This window comes from Onychomys torridus, chromosome 15 (assembly GCF_903995425.1).
Source record: "Onychomys torridus chromosome 15, mOncTor1.1, whole genome shotgun sequence".
NCBI lineage: Eukaryota > Metazoa > Chordata > Mammalia > Rodentia > Cricetidae > Onychomys > Onychomys torridus.
In genome coordinates, this window is record NC_050457.1 from 65,028,635 (window position 1) to 65,048,706 (window position 20,072).

General features: G+C 41.2%; 1 protein-coding gene across 1 annotated transcript in view; it reads right to left on the reverse strand.

The window, feature by feature from the left end:
- Fbxl7 (F-box and leucine rich repeat protein 7) overlaps nt 1-20,072 on the reverse strand; it is a 371,578-nt gene that overhangs the window by 309,587 nt on the left and 41,919 nt on the right. The gene's annotated exons all lie outside the window — the stretch shown is intronic.

Consider the following 20,072-nt stretch of genomic DNA (forward strand, 5'->3'; position numbering starts at 1 on the left):
AATTGATGAACACCTAAGTTGATTCCATTTCATAGCTAAATGTGTCTATAACAGTGATGAATGTGATATGCAAGTATTATTATAGTGGATATAGAGTCCTTAGGGTATATGTTCCGGAATGGTATTGCTTGGTTATGTGGTAAATATATTACTAGATTAAACAACAACAAACTCCAGACTATTTTTCAAAGTAGATCCACTAGTTTACACATTCCTTTAACAGTGTATGAGAGTTTCCTTTTCCCATATATATGGCAGCATTAATTGTCCTTTGTGTTTTTAATGGCCATTCTGAGTGATATGTAATCTTACAGTCATTTTAAACAATTATATCTCTCCAATATCTAAGGATACTGAAAAAAAAAACTAATAAAAATATTCCTTAGTCAGTTGTATGACTTCATTTATGAGTCCTCCATTCATTCCATAGTGTATTTGTAGTTAGGATATGTTTCTTGATGTTTGGGTTTTTGGGTTTTTTTTTTTTTTGGTTCTTTGCACATTGTAGACACTAATCCTCTTTCAGATGTATACAGCTGAAAAAGATTTTCTCCCATTCTATGGGTCTCCTCATCACTAGATTGGCAGTTTCCCTTGCTGTAGCACACTGAATATAGACTTTTCTAGAATATCCATTTATTTACCTGTAAATTTCATGATTTCATTTTTTTTCTTACAGCAGAATAGTAAATAACTAACTATATATGTATGTATGTACATACATATATATATTCATATTTTCATTACGCATTCATGTGTGGAAGGACAATTAGGTTGTTTCCACTTCCTAGATAATGTGAAAAGGGTGGTCATGAGCATTCCTGTAACAAGTATCTGTGGAGTAAGCTGTTGAACCCTATGGGCCAAAATGTGGTATAGCTGGATAATATGGTAGGAATATTTTTAGTTGTTTTGATGACTCTCCATATTGATGTCAAGGAGGTCTGTACCAGTTTGCATTCCCACCAACCGCCTTTCAAGTGCTTGGTGAGGGCAGTACGAGTGACCCTAAAAAGAACATAGGTTATTGCTGTTACTTTTGGTGGCCTCCCAAGAGGTTGAAGGTAGATCCCTCCTACTAAAGACACTGAACACTTAGGCCACAAGATTCCAATGATTCAAACTGGATCTAAAATGAAAGCCTTCTCCCTGCAATATAGTTCTCATAATTCTAGAAAGTACTATGCAAGGTGCCAGGGGAGGGAAGCAATTAATAGTCCCACCCAAATATAACTCTAATGAACCACAACAATGACAAGCATGGCAAAATAGCAATAAAGGTGGAATAGTGGCATTCTTATGTTAAAGGCAAGCAAGAATTGTCTAATTGAACTTCAGGCCGCCTTAAGGCTACTGGGGGCTAGTGAGGTCATGGATCTTAGAAGTTAATCTCATAGCATCATTTTGCTAGACCAGAATAATTCCTAAATGCATTCTAAATCATCCTTATATCTACAGATAAGTGTGTCTATCATCCCTCATCAAATAAGCCTTTCTTTAACAGCAGGTGGAGACTATTACAGAAAACCACAACTGGGAAGGATGCAGAGATCAATGAATTGTGGCTTGCCAAGCTCTAATAGATACATTGATAGCACAGTTTCTGAGTCTATGTTTCAGAGAATACCATAAAAATGGGAGCAAAGGATTGCAAAAGCCAGAATACCAGGAAGTCTGCTCTCAGACCATCTCTCTTAGAAATGGCTGCATGAACAAGCCCTGGACAGCGACAACATCAGTAGATATGCTAACACAGAAGGGAAAAGTTCGCACAAGGTTCCACCCCTAGAAAAAGAACCTCAGGCAGCCGATGACTACTGAGAGAGGGAGCCTATCCCATGGATGAGTCTCCGAATAGGTTACACAATGCAGAGTTGTCAGTCCTGAAACCATGTACACACAAACAACAAAAACAGACTGAGGGAGTTTTATTTATATATGTGTGCATATGAGTGTGTGTGTGTGTGTGTGTGTGTGTGTGTGTGTGTGTGTGTTGTGTGTGTATGAGAGAGGGGGGGATCAACCCCAAGTAGCTGAAATGCTGCTTCTAGAAGCCACTAGGTTTCTAAACAAAAATCCCAGTACCAAGTGTGTTATCTCCATATGAGTTGGTCAGGAAAGTCTCAGAGGCCATCAAACAACACAGCCTCTTTTATTTTTTCTATGTTGATGTCTAATCTATTTTTTTCTTTATTATTATGTGTTTTAAATTTTATACATCAGCCATGGGTTCTCCTGTCCTTCCCCCTCCCGCCCCCATCCCCACCTTCCCCCCCAGCCCCTCCCCTCCATTCCCATGTCCTCCAGGATCAAGGCACCCCTGGGGATTCATTTAAACCTGGTGGATTCAGTACAGGCAGCTCCAGTCCCCTCCTTCCAGACTGAGCAAAGTGTCCCTGTGTAAGCCCAAGGTTTCAAACAGCCAGCTCATGCACTAAGGACAGATCCTGGTCCCACAGACTGGGTGCCTCCCAAGCAGATCAAGCTATTCAATTGTCTCACTTATCCAGAGGGCCTGATCCAGCTGGGGGCTCCACAGCCTTTGGTTCATAATTCATGTGCTTCCATTCGTTTGGCTTTTTGTCCCTGTGCTTTGCAATCTTGGATTCAACGATTCATGCTCTTACAGACCCTCCTCTTTCTGGATAGTTGGACACCTGGAGCTCCACCTGGGGCCTGGCTGAGGATCTCTGCATCCACTTCCATCAGTTATTGGACAAGAGTTCCAGCACGACAGTTAGGGTGTTTAGTCATCTGATCACTGGACTAGATCAGATCAGGCTTTCTCTCAACCATTGCCAGCAGTCTACAGAGGATGTATCATTGTGGATTTCTGGGGACCTCTGCAGCACTCTGCCTATTCCTGTTCTCATGTGGTCTTCATTTATCATGGTTTGTTAATCCTTGTTCTCCCTTTCTGTTCTTGATCCAGCTGGGATCTCCTGCTCCCCTAAGCTTTCTTTCCCTCAAACTTTGCCCTTCATTACTCCCACTGTCGTCCAGGTTGTTCATGTAGATCTCATCCATTTCTCTGTTGTTGGGTGATCCCTGTGTCTTTCTTAGGGTCCTGTTTTCTAGGTAGCCTCCCTGGAGTTGTGTAGCAGTCTAGTCATCTTTGTTTTACATCTAGTATCCTCCTATGAGTGAGTACATACCGTGTTTGTCCTTCTGAGTCTGGGTTACCTCACTCAGGATGATTTTTTTCTAGATCCATCCATTTGCCTGCAAACCTCATGATGTCATTGTTTTTCTCTGCTGAGTAGTACTCCATTGTGTATATGTAACAACACAGCCTCTTGCTGTTCCTTTAGGTTACCCACCAGCATCAGATGATGAAACCCTGTCATTGAAGACATGCCATTCCTTGTTAAAAGATACAGAGAAACCAAACTACAACTGAGTCAGAAACTTCCTCCCAGTGGCTAACTTTCATAGTGCCAGAAGGTCCTATGCAGGCATCAAGGGTCTCATTTGACTATGAACCCAATGAAATTCAATACCAATCTGCCAGGCAAGATATGCTCACTTGTATAAGAGCGGCACGACTCTTATGGGGGTGACCGATATTCCCTGACTGGATCTGAGGCCTGCTCCACAGGGAGAAATCCATTCCCAGTGCTATAATCTTATTGAAAACAACAACAACAACAACGACAAAAGATGGCTAGAAAAGTTAGATGTCCTAAGTAGGAGGTTGGGAGAGGGATAATATTATTGTTTAGTTAAATTAACATAACATCAAACTGCCTGTAGAAAGGGCCAGTTTTTACAAATGGGAACATGAATTTTGGGGACCTACTGACTATTATAACTGGGCAAGCTAGCATTTGAACTTACAGACCGTATAAAGCTAATTGTCTGTCATGATGTGGCTGAGCCTCATCCAGGCAGTTAGAGTTTAGTAGGACAACAAAAGTGAGCCTCCTAGTAATGAGATGAATTTCCTCCTGCCTGAATGATTGGAGTTGGAGATCAGGTCTTTCGTGCCCTTGAGCCTGAACTGAAATGTGAGGTCTTAAGCCTGCCAGCCTTCATACTGGAACTAAACCATTGGCTCTCCTGGGCCTAAGGTTTGCCAACTTCAGGTCTAGGGACTTGTCAGCTTCCATAATTATGTGAGCCAACTTCTTATAATAAATCTCTTTGTGTGTTTCTACAAAAAAGCAAAATACTGTTAGTTCTGTTTCTCTGGAGAACCCTGACTAATACAACATGACATGGAGAGGCTCTAACAAAGACCATATTTTCACTGTGCTCCTTTTCTAAATACTTAGAACCAAACCATGAGTTAGCATGGCTGAATGGAGCAGAGGGCTTCCTTCCATTTGAGTATTTCCTTTCTCAGCTCACATGCTGACTGTAAAACCTCGGTGTTGTGTTAGAAACAGTTTAGATTTCAATGCAGATTTTCTCTATGGATACATGACAAAACTTTTAATGGAACAGGTTAATTATAGTTTTACGTCATGGAAAAACTGTATCAGGAAGACAGGAAACCATAGCCAACTGTCTTTCACGTTGATGAGAAAGATCATATACCTTTTTGCTCTAAAATGGGAAAATATATCCTACTGTATTTATTTTAATAGTGGCATATTAGAAACATCTACAAGTTTCATTACTTATTATTATAAAGTTTTATCTTTATTTCTAAAAAAAGATAGAGGAATGGAAATGGCCCAGTAGGCAAAGTGCTTGCCGTATACAAGCTTGAAGACCTGAGTTCAATTCCCTAGAACCATATAAAAAGCTTGGCAGACTTATTTGTACTTGTAACTCTGGCTCCTGGGGTGGAGACAGGCAAATCCTGTTCATGAATGGCCACCGTAATTGAAATAGCAGGTGCCAGGTTTGATGAGAGAGAACCTATCTAAACAATGGACAGCACTAGCAGACCATGTCCCAACATGTCAATTTCTGGCCTCAATATGTCCATGCACGGTTGAGTGTGCCTGTGTACATACACACACTCATACATTGTGAGAAAGAAAGAGAAAGAGAAAGAGAAAAAGAGGAGAGGAGAGGAGACAGAAGAGAGGAGAGGGGAGAGGGGAGAGGGAGAGAGGGAGAGGGACAGAATATACTAATGTGCTAGAGCGGTTTGTATGTTAAGAGATCTTAACTATTTATATTTTATAAAGCATGTGTAATATTACTGTGTCTTTTAATATCAGCACTGTAGGACAAAAGCACAGACTCTGAAAGAAAAAGCTTCTCAATGTTTTAAATGTATTTCAGCCATATTGTTCACCAAATGGCATATCCATGCATACAACACCTAAACAGATTTGTGTGGGTTGAGTGTCGGAAATGCTTCTAGAAGCCATCTGGCACCCCAGCATACTGGATCACAGTCAAACTACAAAAAGACAGTGACAGCAAAGCTCACAAGCAACTAGTGTAAATGATGACTAAGAGCTTTCATTTTCTTTACTAGCCTACAGTTCAGAGTTTAATTTTTTCTTTTATTTCTTGATTTAGCTGACTGTGGAATTATGTATCTTTTTATGTGTTTATTAAATAAATTTTACGCACTGGCATTTCTTTTCCCTTTGTTCTGAGAAAGCCCACAGTGGGGTTTACCAAATATCACACACACACACACACACACACACACACACACACACACACACACACACCCACACACGCCCACACACACACACACACACACGCACACACACGCACACACACACACACGCACACACACACTCACACACGCACACACACACACACACACACATACACACACATACACACACACGCACACACACTCACACACACACACACACACGCACACACACACATACACACACGCACACACTCACACACGCACACACTCACACACGCACACGCACACACACACATGCGCGCACACACACATACACACACACGCACACACACTCACACACACACACACATACACACACACACACACACACACACACACACACACACACACACACACACACACACACTTCCTTGCCACTGAATGGAAGATAAAAATTACTCTAGAAAACTACCTCCATATTTTAAGGATGGTTCTTTACTCTCTCCCTCCGTCCCTCCTCTTCCCTCTCTGATCCGTCTTGTTCTCATCCCCACCTGCCTGAAGTCTACCCACAAAATCTATTCTATTCCCCCTTCCTAGGATCCAAGGGGGAGGAAGGATTATGAAAGCTAGAGGAGTTGAGGATGTCAGGGGAACAGGACCTACACAATCAACTAAGCAGGGCTCATAGGGGCTCACAGAGACTGAAGCAACCATCATGGACCCTTTATGGTTTTAAGCTAAGTCCTCTATATAAACGTTATTACCACGTAGCTTGGTGTTCTTGTGGGACTCCTAACAGTGGGAGCAAGGGATGTCTCTGACTCTTTTGTCTTCTCTTGGGACTCTTTTCCTCCTACTGGGTTGCCTCGCCCAGCCTTGATATGAGGCTTTGTGCCTAGTCTTATTATAACTTGTTATGCCACGTTTGGTTGATATCCCTGGGAGACCTGTTCCTTATTTTTTTAAGGGAAGTGAAGGGGAGTGGTCTGGGAGAGAGAAGAGATGGGGGGGGGAGGGTCTAGCAGGAGTGGAGAGAGTCAGGATATAATATATAGGAGAAAAATAAAAATAATAAAAAGAATGGTTGTTTAATACTAAATTAGATAAAATTACATAGACCATGTTGTGTTGTTCTGAATTAATAATATCATAATGTGTATTAGGGGTTTTTATAATGAAAGGGAGAAGGAAGTAGGCAGAAATCTTGTCATATATATTCCAAAAACCCTTGATAGGGAGAATAGTGTATTATTCTGAACTTTTTCCTAAGGTAACTAAATAGTCCAATATATCCTCCAAAAGAATGGGGCTGTAAGAAAAGCCTTTGAATTTCGTATGTTAACTGTGCTATGCAGGAAGGAAGCCAGTCTTCAGTGAATGCATTTCACAGGGCTTCATAAGGAATGGACTTATTTCTAAGTTGACAATGGGCATGGTGAGACAGACACCAAGTGAATAAATACCTATTTCATTTTTAATTAAGATATTTAACAGAGTAAACACAAGTTTGTGATGATACTTTGTTTGTGATCTAACAAATAAAGCTTGCCTGAAGATCAGAGTGTGGAACTAAGCCACTAGTCAGCCATAGAGGCCAGGCAATGGAGGCACACACCATTAATCCCAGCACTCAGGAGGCAGAAGCAAATGGATCTCTTGTGAGTCCGAAGCCATCCTGGGCTACACAAGATTAATCCGATCTAAAAGAGAAACAGAGCCAGGTAGTGAAGGCACACGCCTTTGATCCCAGCACTTGGGATCTCATACCTTTAATCCCAGCACTAGGGAGGTAGAGACAAGAAGTGACATGGCTGGGCAGAGAGAGGAATATGAGACAGGAGTAGATAGGAGCTCACTCTCTTTCAGGCTGAAGAGTTGGCAAGGTAAGAGGTGGTGGCTGTGGGGCTTGCTCTTTTGTCTCTCTGATCTTTCAGCATTTACCCCTATATCGGACTCCAGGTTTTTATTATTGTACCAATTAGAACTCATGCTACACAAGTCTAAGGCTTTATGTACTTTTTCGAGTTCAAATAATTCCCTCGAACTGTAGATTCGTGTTCTGCAAACAAGGGTGGATTGGCTTTAAAGTGCAACACTTGCCAAAACATCAGCCTGACAGAAACATTCAAAGAGGCAAGTTCAAGTGGCTGCTTCTGACTCCAGGGGCAAAGCCAGAAAGAATGTCCTCTTTAGGCAAGCCTCAGCCTGGAGGGCAGGAGAAAGGAGGGAGGACACTCTCTAAAGAAAACTTGGCTTCCAGGGATGATTCAAGGAGGTGAGAAATACTTGCAGTAAGCAGTGAGAATTAACTTACAGTCTTCCCTTATTGTTAAAAGGGCTTAAGTGACTCCAATTATCCTCACAGCTAGCATAAACTCAGCAAGTGTCAGAAGGCAATCCCTGAGAGTAACTTAGCAGAGAAAATAAATGAAAGCCTGATTTGGGATTTGCATACTTGATCACTACATAAATCTCAAGGCACAGTCAAGGATGGAGTAGGTCTAGAGTATTGGCCCCTGCTGTTTTTGTTTCTGCAGTGAAGTTCTGCTTCAAGGCTACCCCAACCCTGTGCCAAGCACTAGGCTAAGTCCTGAAGATGCAAAGATAAGCAAGTCATTATTACCAGGTAATTTGAAATTTCTGTTTCCCCCCAGACCCAGTGGTTCTACCTTCTTGGTGATACTTCTGTAGCTATGCATCATAAGACATAAATAAGTGTACATGGGTTGAAACCAGGTGTCCACAGGCAGAATAAGTAGGTGGCCTCTCACCAATCTCTTTAAAAATGGAAAGTAGCCCCGTATGCAAAGTCCCTGGCCCCTTCAATACTGACCTCTCTACATAACAATTAGTAATATCTAAGTTATAAATGTTAGAACAGGTTATGTTATTTAACATGTATAAGCCCACCTTAAACTTAAGCTCCATCTGAACAAGAATTGTGATTTTACTTTATTCACTGATTTGGCTATCCAAAGTCTATAACTGGACATGGGTGTGGGGGTTAAAAGTATTCCATAAATGTGGAAGGAAGAAACGAAGGAAGGAAAGGAAGAATGGAGGGAGAGAAGTAATAAGAAAATAAGTTACTTGAGCTCTTGATAGAACAACAAAGAACAGGGAAAATGTAATAATAAAAATGATCTTTGATAAGATTCTTTGTATTACTTTAAGCAAACATTAACATCATTCAAGAGCTGAGCAAACTGAGAAAGACTGCATGTCCAAAGAAATTTTTAAACGAAATCCGGTCACACATATTCATATATCCTCACTGACAGTTTGCATTGCTAACCCTTGGACCCCTTAGTCTTCAGGTAGTTATGGTGTCTATACAAAACTCACTTAACTGTCACCCACATTCAGAGGGCCTAGTTCAGCCCCATGCATGTTCCTCAGCTGACAGGCCAGAGTCCATGAGCTCCCATAAGCTTAGGTCAGCTGTCTCTGTGGTTTTCCCCAACATGATTTTGACCTCACTTGCTCCTGTGATTCCTCCTCCTTCAGATTTGTTTGGAGAACCCCCGACAGTGGGACCAGGACTTCCTGGGTGCATGAAATGGCTTTTTGGAACAAATTCCCCATGAAGGGATACTTGCTCAGCCTTGACAGAGTGGGGAGGGGCTTGGTCTTGCCTCAACTTAGTATGCCAGACTTTGTTGACTCCCCAAGGGAGGCCTTACTCTGCCTAAGGAGTGAATGGGGGGATGGGATTGGGGGAGGTGGGGGTGTGGGAAAAGGGGATGAAAGAGGAACTGGGATTGGTATGTAAAATTAAAAAAAAAAACTTCTTTAAAATGAATAAATTAAAAAAAACAAAAACAAAAAAAATCACAGCCCTGTCAACAGTGCTGTCGAAACACCACTTTGGACTAAACTGAATAATAACTGGTGGATGAGCTTCAGATTTTCTACATGTACATGTGTCTCCTCTCTAGGAAGTCTGGAAAATGTGTTTCATCTTCTTATACCTCCTGACTCCCAGACTTAATCTTCCTGTGCCTTCTCCTCCTGAAAATATGCATTGCTTCCTATGCAGAGTCTACACAAACAAACAAATGTGAGCTAATATTGATGGATACAATGCCTCCAGCAGCTGTGTACTTATTCTCTGCCAAACACGGACTTGAGTCCCCATTAACTCACTTAATTCCTATACCATTCAAGAGAAGTCGGTAGCCTTTTAAAACTATCATGGTGTCCTATGGAACACTCAAGATTTCCCAGTTTACATCCACTGGAAATCAAGCTCCTGACTCACTACTATGGGTGCCAGCACTTGATACTCTCATGTACATACCCAAAACTGGTTTACATCTGAGGCTTTACAGCACAGAAAAAAATAATTAATTAAAAAAAAACACCTTGGTACAAGATAAACAAAAATAATTCCCCCTAAAAGAAATCCAAACTGGACACTATTCAATGTGGGTTTAATTCCAGACACTCCAATGAATACTTAGGTGGCCTCACCTATAAGGAGGTGGCATCTCTTGGATCTTGACAAGCAGCTCTTGTTGATTCAGGAACCTTGGGGTTATTTTTGGAATCCAGAGGCTCAGAACTGGCTATTTCCATATTAAATCCCTGGGGCATGGCAAGCTGAGTACTTATAACCACACGTGCCACTTAGAGTGAAATCCGGCCTGGCACCTGTGTGATTCCCTTGGCTGGCTCTCCTTGGCCTGGTAGCAATAAATAACAGGGCAAAAGCCAGAATTCGTGCTCTGCATTCTAAAGTTTAAGAAAGTAATTGGGCTTAAGCGATGATTCTCTTTGTGTTGCAAAAATGGGAAGTGGAAATTTATTCTCTTGGAAAGTAGAGGAAAACCAACCCAAGTCCCTCTGGCCTCAAGAGAGACAGAGCTGAAGCCTTGAGACAGGCAGATGCAAATAATGCCATTGTTACAGCAAGGAATCTATCTCTGTGGGTTTCTGCTTTATGTATTCTGCACGTGCGCACGCGCGCGCACACACACGCACACACACACACACACACACACACACACACACGTTTACTGAGGTTGTTTAATTTCCTTTTTGAATTACTGGAGCTTGAACCAAGAGCCTTGCACTTGCTAGGTATGCCCTCTACCACTGTGCTATATTCACAGCACAATGAAATTTACCAGTTTAGCCAACTAAAGCCATTAATTGTATTTACAATGTCACACAACAATCACCATTATCTGTTTCCCATGTGCCCTTATGCCCACAAAAGCAGCTCAGTGTTCACAGACCATTAACTCATAGTCTCCCTCTTCAGTGCTTCTGACATTTACTCTTGTCCTCTATGAATTTGTCTATTCTGTACACTTCACACGAACACTTATACTACATTCTTCCTTCATTCTCTTGTGTTGCAAAGTTGTGAGGTTGTAAGCAGGGCTCTTTGCAGCACTGCTAACCTCAAACACCACACACTGGATGACCTCGAGCAGAGGAGCTAGATCCTTTGCTGGGTACCCAGTGCTATCCTGGAAGTAATCTCACTTCCAAGGAGTCTGGGGTTGAACTGGAATACATCTCCACTTCCCGCTGAAATGAAACATTAACCAGACAAGAAAGCAGTCCCTAAAGGCTACTTCCCTGGCTGAAAGACAGGTTCTCTAGCAAATTTAACTCATTTACCTCTAAAACCTTCACCTGCTTTGCCACAGCCACAGTCTGCCCAGCCTTCAAGTCCAAGGTACAAGTATGAATTACTTATAAAATAACTGTTCTCACTGGGCTGTGGTGGCACACACTTTTAATCTCAGCATTCGGGAGGCAGAGCCAGGCGAGTCTCTGTGAGTTCGAGGCCAGCCTGGTCTACAAAATGAGATCCAGGACAGGTACCAAAACAACATAGAGAAACTTTGTCTCGAAAAAACCAAATCAAAAAACAAAAAAATAAAAATATGTTCTCGGTGTTCCTATGTATAACAAAAACAAGCAGAACATGTATTGCCATTTATTCTATGTCTGAGTTAACCTAAGTCTTTGAGTGATGGTTAATTTTATGTGTACATGTAAGTGGATTAGAGTTGCCCAGACCAGCTAAACACTATTTCAATGTGATCTATAAAGGTGTTTCTGGGAGAGATTAGTCAAAAGTTAATGTACATCTTTATCCAAGTTGCTCTGGGCCTGAACATAATAACCAGATGGAAGAAGACTGAATTTTCTGAGCTCATGGCTGAAAGTGTGCAAACCTATCTGACTTTGGGTAGGAAATGCATCGATGAGAAATGCTCTCAGACTTCTGAACTTAGACCACAGGCTCCTCAAGATCTCCAGTTTACAGACCATGGATTGTAGGAATTTCCTCAACCTCTACAGTAACATGGGTGGTTCCTCATGAAAAATAATTCCTATATATTAAGTTCTCATACACTAGTTAGTTCTGCTCCTTGGAAGTCTCATGATGAATGCATCTAGGTAGAGTAACTTATATTGTGTCAGATCTGGTGCATCGGCTGTCCATCAACCTACTCTTTCAGTGATCTAAGGCTCGATTTGTTAGACAACACAAAAGATCCTAGGACTGAGAGCTGTGGCTGGTTCTGAAGACTATCTGGGCTATACTGAGGGAAGCAGAAAGAAATTTCCTTCCCAATAGAAGAAGCATAGAAATAAAGTTCCTTTCTGGAGTCTACCTCATGAAGACAATTGTATAAAAACAACTGTATCTATAGGGGAGAGCATACAAAATCTTGGAGAGCCCCCCACCATCTAGGCTATTCCTGCACTCCTACACTATTCTCAACAATCACTGACTTGGGAGTGCCTGGTGAGCTTCCCAAGTAGTAGACTCTGCAAGTCTATCTAGTGATTTCAGCTGTCACAGAGCTGGAGTTCTGACACCTGCTTCCCATGTGGCTCACATCACTGGACATCTGTCCTTTGCTTTATCACCAGATAGCAGCAAGGCTCTTTGATTTCTGAGAAACACAGCAGGTTTTGGTAACAGAAATGAACATTATGCTAACCAAGCATTAACTGAACTTTTGTGGGGGGTGTGTCTGTGTGTATCTTTGTGTGTGTGGTAGAAAGTTTATTATAAGTTAATTTAGATAGATGTCATACTTTAATGTCAATATTCCAGAATTCTGGTACTCTCAAAAACAAGAAGATGAGACAGTCAAAATACCTGAATTACTCTATCACTCTGAATCATAAATAATCTACATAAAAAGAGACTCTAATAATATTCTGCTAAATGAATACAGTGTTACATTTTCCCCTACATTCTTACCTTTCTACTCATAGATTAGTACATCTCTCATCTCTCATCCCCATCAGATAAGCTTTTTTCCACAGGTAATAGCAATTAACACTGAGGCCCACAACTCATCAATATGCAGAGAATAAGATATTGTGGAGTATTCAGCTTTATGGCACATCTCTTTCCTTAAGTCTTGGGAATTATCGCAGAATAGAGAGCAGAAAGGTTGTAAGAGCTAGATATAATAGGTGTCTATAGCCAAACAGTACTTTCTGTACATGAGAGAGCCTTTATACACAGGAACTCATGGTACCTGAGAATGAATGTATGACACCTGCACAAAATAGAGCCAGAGAAAATTCCAACATGAATTGGGGAGGACATGTATAAGGTACGCATGCATACATACAAGCAAACGCATACATCAAATAAAATACATACATTATTAAATAACTTTCCTGTTTTGAGGTAGATGAGACCATAGAGGTAAATACTTACCACCTCCCTCCTTCTGCCCAAGAGTCCTTAGAATAGGAACCAGATGATTCTAGCCCACCAAGAGTCATGTGGACACAGAGAATCTTTAAGGATAGGCTGAAATAATTTGTAGATAAGACCAAGACAATTCTATTTCCCTCCCAGAAATCCCATTCAAAGCAACCTTTCCCATACTGTACCCTGTGATCTGTTTGACCAGTGATGACCGTGTAGGCTGTCCGGCCATTTCAATAAATGAGAATGGTGAAGATGAGTACATAGAAGCCAACATGAAGATGACACACTGGAAGCACACAAAAAGGATAAAGGGAAAGGCAGAACCACACAACTACCACCCCACAGGTTGCTGAGAGGTTTCTCTCCTTGTTTCAGGTTCCTTCAACAGCTTGACTAGAATTCCCATGCTTACACAAATGCAACTTCCCTTATCTACTTCATCTCCTTTTCTTTCTTCTATGAATTAGGAAATGTTCTCATAGTCAAAGCCATTAATGTATGTTTAAGAAATTTGAATACTCAATTAGCCTCTTTAAACTTCAACCTTTAATCTATAAAGTAGGGATTTATTCATTTGTTCAACAAATACTACTGAATGTCCACTGTGTGCTAATCGCCAACAAGATACTGTGGTTATCAATGATTAGAGATTCTTGATAGTTTCACAACAGTTGAGATAGAGTAAATGACATGACCAAACTAATCACAGCAGTAAGTCCCAATGAGTACGTCACATTTTAAGGGATAGATTATGCAATGAGAATATATTGGAAGAGGACGGACTTAACAAGAAGTCTATGAAGGTAGAGGCTAATAAGGCAGAGAACAAAGTGAAAAGGCTTTCCAGGATCGGGACCATTACTCTGCATTGGCACCTAGTTAAAACGGGCATGGACAATATCCAGGGTTACAAAAAGACAAGTGGACAGAGGTATTGCATAGAGAAAGGGAACTGTGATAAGAATTGAAACTAACAAAGGGTCTGGGTCAGCATCCGCCAGGCTCACTGTGTTGGTCTGGGTCAGCATCCGCCAGGCTCACTGTGTTGGTCTGGGTCAGCATCCGCCAGGCTCACTGTGTTGGTGCCAGTAGATCTCATTTCAGGGAACAGAAGTTTTCAGAGAAATCTAGACCAGGGATACAAATCTGTGACTCATTCAAACCAATTTGAAGTCTTCATGGAGGCCACATTCACAGGTGCATTTGGCAACAGCAAGAAGAGCATGAAAAGGAGAGCAGCAGCAGGGTAGAGCATGGTGAGTGGCTGCCGCAGAGGAGGATGTCCTCTGGGTGGAAAGCGGTAAGAATAAGGGACTGTTGCAACATAAGCTGGGTTTCCACTGAAACAGAGGGAAGTGCCCAATGACATTCATCTGGTGAGAGAGTAGCTAAGGAGATTTACCCGGACCTCAGATGAGCCTCCAAGACAAGAGAAGGTATTGTGTAGTGTGCCCAGCAGAAAAAAAAAAGGTAAATATTAATAGAAGCACCCAGATTTTTGTGGGCATCAAGATAAACAATCCACATCAGAAAGTTCTCAACACAGACCCTCAAAAATGGAAATAGGAACCTTCTTTCCTTTTTAATTGATGACTACGGCTCTATCCTGTGCCAAAAGTAAGTTAAAAGTATGTAAATAAGTAAGCTACCATCAGGAGGGACCTCAATTCCCATCCTGGCATAAACACACACTAGTAGATGCAGCCATGGCTTAACTACTTGAGGCACCAGCCTCCCCTTGTACTGGCTAAAAATCCCTTCCAAATCTGAATGAACAATTCTTGTTCTCAATGATATCCAACATGAAGAATACATGATGGACTCCTACTGTTCATGCCAGTTGGATAATTATGCATCGATAATGCACTGTCCCCATCCTTTGTTGAGAAAACTTTGTAAGGAGCAGGGGTTTTCTGCCTTGAAAAGACAACTATTCAAAGTTGGTGCCCAACAACAGCTCAAGAAAAAGGCTTCCATGGCAACATAGATGCTCTGGGTCAAGTACATGTTCTAAGAAAGCAAGCAGCATGCAAATGAGCAGAGCACCGGCCCACAGCCTACACAGGCAGTGTTTACTCTAATCAAGTCCTTGTCCTGCGGGAATGAAGCAAAGCCACAGTAGTGCCGAGCATAACACAAACACTGTGGGGCGACAAGGAGGGTCTTCCTAGGAAGGTTATTTCTGCATGATTCCCCCAGTCCTAAAACACGGATATTCATTTTACTTAAAATTTGAAAATAAAATATAACTCCCACCCTGTTTAATGTGGCCCAAAGCCCAGATTTAAATTGTAACATTTGTTCATATGCTACTGTTTAAGTCTTGCCTTGAACTGTTTCAGCTGCTTGAAGGGGCAGTCAAGATGCTAGATGAGTGGGCGGGTGGGTGATTTCCAGATTGGACAGTGCTGATTCAGGATAAGGCGAAAGAGGTAAAACAAAGTGAATTTGGGGGACTGTCTGACAGCCATATATTTTCTGCAGAGCTGAAGAGAATTTTGATCATCCCAAAGAGATATGAACTTGATTTAAATATTAAGTTTTGGATCAGACAAATAATAAGGGGGACATGGGAGTGGATAGAGGACAGAAACATATAATTCTATTTCAATTAAAATAATTTTTAAACTAAGAGGTGGTGGCACACACCTTTAATCCCAGCACTCGAGGGGGGGGGGGGGGCAGAGCCAGGCAGATCTCTGAGTTCCAGGCCAGCCTGTCTACAGAGTGAGATCCAGGACAGGCATCAAAACTACACAGAGAAATCCTGTCTCAAAAACCTATATATACATATGTGTGTGTATATGTGTATAATATTACATATAATATTGATACAATACAATATTATATATTCAATATATAATATATATTATATATATTCAAATGATCATGTATAATGTTAAATAAACAAACAAATAAAAACATTGCTATCTTAGCCTATTTGGTAAACCCCAAACTACTATGTAATCTAGTTTCAAAACACAAGGTAAGGGACTAGGGAGGTGGCCCAGTCAGTAAAACGTTTGCTAAGTAAGCATGACGATGACTTTGGTTCCCTTAATCCATGTACAAAAGCTCAGCATGCTGTGTGCCTGAAATCCCAGCACTGAGGAAGCTGAGGGAGGAAGGTCTCTAGGGCTCTCTGAAGGCCATTCCCTCTATTCAAATCAGTTTCAGTGGGAGACCCTGTTTCAAAACTAAACCCAAGAGCAACTGAGAAAGACATCTGGCATTGTCTCATGGCCTGCACATGCATACACAAGCATATGCAAAAGTGTGTGTGTGTGTGTGTGTGTGTGTGTGTGTGTGTGTGTGTGTGTGTTTGTGTGTGTGTGTGTGTGACAAAAAACATACCAAGTAAATAAGCACATCTGACTCTGGGCACCAGCTTCCTGGGTCTCCTGGATTCTCCAAGTTCCCTCATCTGAATCTGACACAAAAGAGAATGTCAGAACCTAAAGTTCTTCTGAATCTTCTTAAGCTAAAGTACTAAGTGTTGGGACATCACCTTCCAGAAGTCCATCACATGGTCTAATTTCCTTTGAAAAACCCAGCATCACCAGAGCTCCTTGCCACAAATCCCAATATCTCAGCCACCAGCACTGATTATACAGCAGAAGCCATGTGCTAACATGATCTTCATTCCATCTTCCAATAGCTTAGTGACATCGATGGGTTTTCCAAGCTTCCTTGAAGGAAAAATAAAATTGTTCAAAGTTGCTTTTGAAAAGTTTGGCCAAGCTTCCAGGCTTACATGTTATAATACCTGAGATGTGGAAAGAAAAGTATAATACTGTAGAACCTTCTTATTTTAACAAATTTAGCCAATATTCTCTAAAAGAAGAAGGTGCTGGAAACCTATTCTCTGAGGCTTTTTGCACAGAAGCTGCTAGGCCCCAGCTCTTGCCAAACTCTCCACAGGTAGTTGCCAACAGTGGCCTGAAGCTACTCACAACCCTACCTCTGTAAGCATCCCCTCATTTCCCTTGAAAACCCAGCTAGTGTCTATACCCATTACACACAATTCACAGTGAACAACACATCCCTGGCTTTCCCCAAGTAGAACTACTCCAACATCTAATGGAAATGGAGTGTGTGTAAGCATTGTCTCTAAGGGCCAGAGTAAGTCTTCTTTGAGTCTTCAAATGCAAAATCACTCTGATAGAGTCAGAATCCTTATGTCATAGTTGATACTTCCACAACAAGAGAGAAAAGCCTCTGCAATTTATATTCATGAAGTCCAAAATACAATAACAAAGGAATACAAATGTTTGTAATCAAAATATAATGAGATGTGCTGTGTGTGTGTGTGTGTGTGTGTGTGTGTGTGTGTGTGTGTAATTTTTCCCTAAATGCAGTTGAAAGTTACTGTTCACTGGCATTAATTTTGAGGATTGCAATATGTATCTCTCTCAAATATTTTAGCTATTTAGGCTTGACAAAAGAAGGCAAGGTGCAGGATCTGGATGCAAATAGCTTACTAATATGGTGTAGTGAGAAACTCCCCATGAGTTTACACTCTGGTGAAGACGGATTGAATGCCTGCTCTACAACCAGTCCTCCAGCTTTGGATTTTGCTTTTGTATGAATCTTCCTCTTTTCACGACAGTTCCATGCCCAAATAGAAATCAAAGCCCTGCTATATGCTAGGATTTTGTACTTTGTGATCCACATATATTATCATACTTGGTGATCAAAGAATTCTTAGAAAATAGTTTTAGGTTTTTGATGCATGTTACAGATGAGTCAGGGGTAGAGTAAATCTCCCATGGTGTCATGTCAAAATACAAAAAGATGCAAACAGATAATACTGTAGCAAAATCTTAAATGGTCTTATTAACAAAAAACACTGGAGCCAGATATTGGGGTAAATGCTGAAAGGTCAGAGAAACAGAACAAGCCACAGCTAACCTCACCTCACCAATTCCTCAGTTGATCTTGTTTTCTCAAACTGGAAGCCTCTGGGTCCTCATCCAAATGGATCTCAGCTGAACTGCTGCCAAAAGTCTAAAAGCTTAAAGGGCCTCTAGTTCCCGGTCCTCACACCTTATATATCTTTCTACTTCCTGCCATCACTTGCTGGGATTTAAGGCATGTGTCTTTCCCAAGCAAGACATGAGATCTCAAGTCCTGGGATTAAAGGTGTGTGTGCCACCATTTTCTGGTCTCTATGGCTAACAAGTGGCTTTTCTGTCTCTGATCCAAGACAAGTTTATTGGGGTGCACAATATATTGGGGGACACAATATCATCACGTAATACCTCCTTTCCCCCTGTGCCTATGTATTGTGTGTGATGGATGTTCCACCCTATACCTATGTGTTATATATGATGGACTCTGGCTGTTTCTGCTTTTACTCTTCTTAATGAAGTATGTCCCAGAAGTAATTGGGATAGATTTTCCATGTGCTTCAGAGCACAGGCAACAAAATGAGTTTTGTCCTTCAAACAACTTCACCTCAGTAGGCATGTATGTTCCAAACAGTGCAACATTGTTCTAAAGATTCTTGAAAACCATAGTTTACTAACTCTGAGACAGGCTTTCTTTCTCATTATTCCATTGCCCCTAATTGTCTGTAAGTTATAAACTGATACATCAGCTAATCAAGTATTAGATCATCTCCTAGAGCAGTCTGTTCTTGAATTAAAAAAAAAAAAAAACACAGAGTCCCTTGCCTCCTTTCACAGTAGGCAGGAAACTAAAAGCACTGATGCACAAAACTTCCCAGTCCATCAGGATCTATTCCTCTGGCCTCTTCAGCTGCAATCACTGCTCCCCCACATCCTGCAGAACTAGGCAGCCATGCCCTGAAGCCAATGGTGACTCCAGGTGGGTCAGTTCACAGTTTCACTTCTGGACTCCTGGTTCAAAACAGTTCTCCAAGAAGCCTGAAGCTGCCCAGTTTTTCTTCCAGCTCCCCTTTATGATCTGTAACTATCCGAAAGATGTACTGGGAATGTGGCAACCTAAGATAAGAAAGGCCAAGTCAGACATCCCTGGCTCTGCTCCAGTATCCTTTAGAAATAGGATGATGCTCCACAATGACAGGATCGGTTTATTCCTGGGCTCCTTAAACAACAATGGCAATGGGGTACACATGTTAGATGCTATCCAGCCCAGGACACCTTTTCTGAATATTAGAGGAACAGCTCATAGTGCATCCTGGGATTATGTCATCCCTCACTGCCTATCAATAAGTCACAAGCAAAAAGCCTCACATGTAACTCCAAATTTTCTAAAAACCACATTTTAAAACTTTATAAAACAAAATAAATTTTGATATATTTTAATGTAATATAGCTTTAATATTATGACTAAAATATATCATCATACTAAACCACCAAGGCAATATCTTAGATTACCTTTTTGTGCTAAGTTTTCAAAATGCAGTTTGGATACTCAAAATGCATCTTGATTTAAAGTAGCAATATCTGGCCGAGGATGTAGCTCAGAGATAGTGTACCTAGTTACCATGTAAAAATGCTCTGGATTTAATCTAGTGGGGAAAAATGGTCATTTCAAGTGCTCACTAGCCATATGTGGACAGCAACTAGCAGGCTGAGTAATACAAATTCTACTCAATATTCAGAGACGGGCTTAACATCCTCCACTGTGCATGAAGATCCCTCCAATTTCTTTAGCTCCATAGTATTTTCCTTCCGTTTGATTCCATTCCACACCAACTTTAACCCTCCAACCAACTCCGATATACTTTCATGGCTGCTAATTTATCTTTACAACCATACACCAAAAATAAAAAGCATGGCATGGGATACAGTTCAGTCGTATTGTTTACAATCCCAGTCATAATGCTCAATT